The following is a 5493-nucleotide window of genomic DNA, read 5'->3' on the forward strand; positions in this document are numbered from 1 at the left end:
CACAGTACCACCACCACCACCACCTGCTGCGCTGCCAGGTATTGTGTAACGAGAATTCTGGTGCTACTGTCATCGTTGTTACACTACTGTACATGTGTCCTGGATACTGTACAGTACATGTTTCCAATTGACAGCTTCACTTACAGTACTGTTATTTTTTTTCCCACAGTACCAACACCACCACCACCACCACCACCTGCTGCTGCATCCGAGAGCTCCGGAAGTGGTAATAATTACTTTTTGTTACAGTCACACTAGTTTCCTACAGTATTACTGTAATTTTTGTATTTTACAATACTTGTCATCTTTTACACACAGACCGCCTCGTAATTGATACAGAGGAGGAGCTCATTCCCATTGATTCGGGGGAAGAGGAGCCAGATTATAGTAAGTACAGTAGGATTTTCTCAAGCCCATTCTTAAAAGTATTGACCAAGTCCACTTTTATTACTTTTCAGGCAGGGAATTCCAAACATGCACTGTACAGTATTTCCCTCACTGTGAAGACCCCTTTTCGCCTCTGTGCGAAATCGCCTCTACTTCAACAAGAGTTACTGTGCACGTGTCCTCTGTGTCCATCTTATCAAAAACCGTTCCTGTGTATTGTCCCCTTACTGTACTGTATACAGTATATTTGTAAAGGTTAATCATGTCCCCTCTTAATCTCCTCTTTTCCAATGTAAACATGCCTAGCCTGCCTTTCCTTGTATTCCATCTTCTCAATCCACTTCATCACTTTGGTCGCCCGCCTCTAAACCTTTTGTAGTTCCACGATATCCATTTTGTATTATGGTGCCCAAAATTGTGCATCCGACCCACCCTCCACTAGCCTAACCCTCCAATCATACTCTGAATCCACACTCTGCATTCTGAATGTCGGGATCCAGACAGCAGGTCTTTTAAATACAGTACTGTATGTCCCCTACCGCTGGACAGTCATTCTGCTCCTACTGTATTATGAATATATCTCTGCCTCCTGTAGCACTGTACTACTGTGCAATTTTGTAGTAACTGTACTCTACTGTATTTTGTTTATAATATTTTTTTATTTTCAACTCAGTAATTATTGACAGTGAGGATGAAAAACCCTCTCCCCAACTTGGTAAGTAAACTGCAGTATTGTACTGTACTGTACATTGTGTTAAACCAATGGGTTGGGTTTGCGTGACCAGCAGTCAGGATTCTAGCGGTCAGGTGACCGACAGTGGCATCCTGATTGCAGCAATCCCAACAGGGTGAGGTACGGTATCCTAACCCTCCTCCACTACCCCCTGATTCTGGCCTCGACATTCTCGTCTCTGTGTGCGAAATTTACTCTCCTCCTCCAATTCCTGACTGAATTTTTGCTTTACTGTATTCAACACAGAATACAAAAGTATATTTCATGGATTTTTTGCTTTCACAGGCCCTACACTGTCACAGGCGGTGGCGGAGGAGGAGGAGGAGGACCAGGACTCTCTGTCCCTCACCACACTGCACCCATTAAGTAAGTCCAGTCCGGTACATCGTGCCTCTGTAGAGCCAGTTTGAGCAAGGAGAGATTGATTGCTTCTTTTTTTGGTGGGGGCCCAAACCAACCAGTCATTTCAGCCACAGTCGTGTGGCAGACCCTGTTTATATAACATAAGGGTGGTTGGGAGGGCCCAATCACAATTCCATCTTGCACCTCTTTTTTTATTTATTTTTTTATTTATTTATCTTTGCATCATGTGATGTTTGGGGAAAATTGTTATAAGGTTTGATGTAAAAAAAAGGTTAAAAAAAAGAGGCAGATTAGATGGGCAAAGTGGTTCTTACAGTATTTGTCATCAAATTCTATGTTTCTGTATGCAGACCCTCCAACATGACCCGCCGCACTGCTCTGTTTCTAGACTTCCCTCTTAATTTATGATTTCCATCACCTGTGTTGAACTAGTTATATGATAAGAAAGCTGTTTCTTCACAGGTGATGGCAATAATAAATTAAGAGGGAAGTCCAGAACCAGAGCATTTTGTACCATGTTGGAGGGTATGTGTATTTCCTGGAATTAACCTTTTTTTTTTTTCACATTAATGTTTTTTTTCACAGGCCCTACACTGGAACAGGCCACGGAGGAGGAGGAGGATGATGATGATGCTGCTGCATTTAGTGGTAAGAATTATTACTGACATTGATCTGATGCCATCAGAGTAGCACTTTTCATCAGATTTTTCTGGCAAATGCGTAGAAATCGGATGAAAATTGTTTTTGTTTGAACTGGTGATATTGCCCATACAGTAGCAACCGATCACATCCCACATTAACATTTACAGTATCTAGTTACACTTACAGACGATAATACAGTACAGTAGGTAATATTTGATTGGTTGCTACTGTATGGACAACATCCTGTTCTAAAAAAAACACCCATCTTACTCAATTTCTCTCTCTCTCTCTCTCTCACCCCTTGTCACTGTCTCTCCATTCATCTCTCTAGATACTGTCAGTGATGAATTTCCCATTAGGCACGAGAGGCACGTACTGTACCTAGTGGCGGCATCTGTTTGGGGGCCTCAGTTGGATGCTTACAGTATGCTAATACTGTCATCCCAAAAATTACCACTACAGTAACTGCTAAATATTTTAAGTGTACTGTACAATATGCACATACAGTACTGTACAGTATACATAATTCAAAAGAAAAAAGAGTTGCTACTGTACCTTATTCTAGTCATAATCACCGGCATACGGGTCACTCACAAATTTTCTGATGGTCTCGGTGGGGTCCCTTGGAATCACCATGCCTGTCACAAGCATACCTTTTTTTACCCACCTGACACTGGGCCTGGAAACTAGTGTACTATTACTATACTTTTTACTGTATACTGTATCTTATAATATTCTTCTCTTTTACCCACAGACGACGAGCCAGAATACATTTTTGGTAAATATACTGTACAGTAGCAATAGTTGGTACTGTAATTACAGTATTTTTTTTTCTCCAACATTATTTTAAGTCAAACTGATATGACTAACTGTACTGTATTATCTTTTTACAGTCCGTCGCCAACCAGTGGAGGAGACACCTGGTAATAAAATAGAAATACATAATGCACTGTACTGTATTCTAACTTACTGTAACATGTATAACACTGAGCTGATCATCTTCACACCCTCTGACATAACCTTACAGTACAAACTGTACTTTCTCTCCTTTTTCACCCTCTTCACTCCACAAATGCATGCTGCGTTTCCTGACTACTGATATAATAGTGTGTAGAGCGTAGCGAGGCACCGTGCCCACCGCGTGGCGAGCGAAGCAAGCATGCAAGGGGCTGCTTTCCGCTCGCCGCCCCTGTCGGGATTGTGTGGTCGGGATTCCGGCGTCTGTATTTTGACTGCCGGGATCCCGTCCAGCGGGATTACGTACTGATCTCCAGTCTGAGCCTGCCCTAGGCATAGGCATACTTGCCAAATGCCCAGGGGCACAAGCAGCTTCTGCTGATTAATATGATATGCAGCATGCCTACAGTATATTCTGTGCATACAAAATGCATTACTAATGTGCAGCATTATGTGTATACAGTACTTTGTTGTGTAACATATACTGTAGCAAGGGCACTACTGTGTGGTCTAATGTGAACAAAGAGCAATATGATGTGATGCAATGTGAATAAGTGGGAATACTTTGAGGAGTAATGTGGTACTATCATATGATGTAACGAGAAAAAGAGACACTATTGCATGATATGTTGTGAATAAAGTTGCAGTACTGTGTGGCGTCATTTCAGATTGGGGAATTACTGTGTGGCCTTGCCCCTTCCCAGCAAGAACATGCACCGTTTTGGGATGCACACCGAATGTGCACACTGTTGCTATTTTAAACATACAGTACAGTAAGTTGGAGGAGCACCAAAATGACGACTGCTATGGTTGAGGGGTGATGGTGCTGGGAAAGGGGTACAGGCTCAGAGGCGGAAATAGCATCTGTGCAAGGGGGCAGCATCCAAAAACTTGACTAGGGAATCATATTATTTATGGCTGGCTCTGAGTACAGTCCACTATTATGGATAGTACTCCCTACAACACCACCTACAGTACTGTAACCCTCTTTTTTCTGAAGCGGTCATGAAATGTCATGACTGCTAATACATACAGTAAATGTCTACAGTATTTGTACTGTGGTGTTTAATTCCTTTGACAATTTGTTTATGACCTATTGAAGCTAAACTCTTGTACAGTACTTTATATTTTGAATACCAGCAATACAGTATAATACTGTACCTACAGTATACAGTAATAATTGTTTACTATTTGAATGTGACTAAATGTTTTTTTTTCTCCAATATAGTGCCAATTATTTATGGGGGCCCCAGACAGGGGCAAGATAGGTGGGCTGGCCCAGAAGCGGGCAGGCAGCAGCCCACTTATACAAGAGGTAAACTAAAGCAATGTTTAAATTACCTCGACAGCATACAGTAGTGTTTGATTTACTGTACTGACAATACAGTACTGTACATTGTAAATAACAATATTGTCTAATATAGAGTAAAGTACAGTACTGTATTGCCATTACTACACTGTAAAGTATTCAGTATTTGTTTTGTAATACTGTCCTTTTTTTCCCACAGAACAGTTGCAGCGTGCCATCCAGCTCCAGCGGGTGGTGGTCCACCTCCTAGTGGACCACTATTTTAATATTTTATTAAGTTTTATTTAATTTTATTTAATAAAAATTTTTGTTCTTGTACTCCATTGTATAGTATCTTTTTCTACTGTATAAGATAGGCATACTGTACACCATACAATTATCTGGCAGATAATCTGCAAGATCTGGCTGTTTGTAATGAAATTCTCTCCTAATTTAGCTGTGGTGTACAGTACCTCCTGAGTGTGCTGGGGTGCTTTCTGGCCAGTTTGGGGTGATTTGGAGCAAGTTTGGTCGGCCATCTTGCCGACATGTGCTGTCGACTGTTTGGCAAACATGTGTTTTCACTCCAGCATGTGTGTGTCAGGCATTTTGTGTGTGTCAGGCATTTTGTGTGTGTCAGGCATTTTGTGTGTGTCAGCCATTTTATGTGTGTCAGCCATTGCTGTGTGGTTCCACAATTGTTAGCGTGTCAAAGTGCTGACCACTGACACCACTATTTCACTTTGTACCGCATGCCTTTTGTGGAACCACACAGTATGTATATATATATATTACTCTGTATGTAACTTAATGTACTGTATGTACAGTTTAATGTATACAGTAGGTATATAATACAGTATACTGCACATACAGTCTACTGTATATACAGTAATCTGTAAATCTGTAATTTCATAACTGTATCTGATTTCATTATTTTTGGCTCTTCACAGGATATCTCCAATGATAAGAGATGTGAATAAAGAAAAGAGAGTGGAACAGGCACGGCGATGGATTGAGAGTGGTGAAACATTTGATGATGTCATTTTCACAGATGAATCGTCTGTTGCCCTTGAGCGGTTCTCCAGAATGTCATTCAGGAAACGTAACCATATCTCTTTAAAAC

At 41.1% G+C, this 5493-nt stretch overlaps 1 long non-coding RNA gene across 1 annotated transcript; it reads left to right on the plus strand.

Moving 5' to 3' along the window:
* The first annotated feature begins 323 nt into the window (after positions 1-323).
* Positions 324-3048, plus strand: LOC135010883 (uncharacterized). Its single transcript, XR_010210200.1, has 6 exons — positions 324-387; positions 1061-1102; positions 1406-1486; positions 2069-2131; positions 2880-2903; positions 3019-3048. It is a non-coding gene; the product is annotated as an uncharacterized LOC135010883 (long non-coding RNA).
* Positions 3049-5493: the final 2445 nt, after the last annotated feature.

Source organism: Pseudophryne corroboree, chromosome 1 (assembly GCF_028390025.1).
Source record: "Pseudophryne corroboree isolate aPseCor3 chromosome 1, aPseCor3.hap2, whole genome shotgun sequence".
NCBI lineage: Eukaryota > Metazoa > Chordata > Amphibia > Anura > Myobatrachidae > Pseudophryne > Pseudophryne corroboree.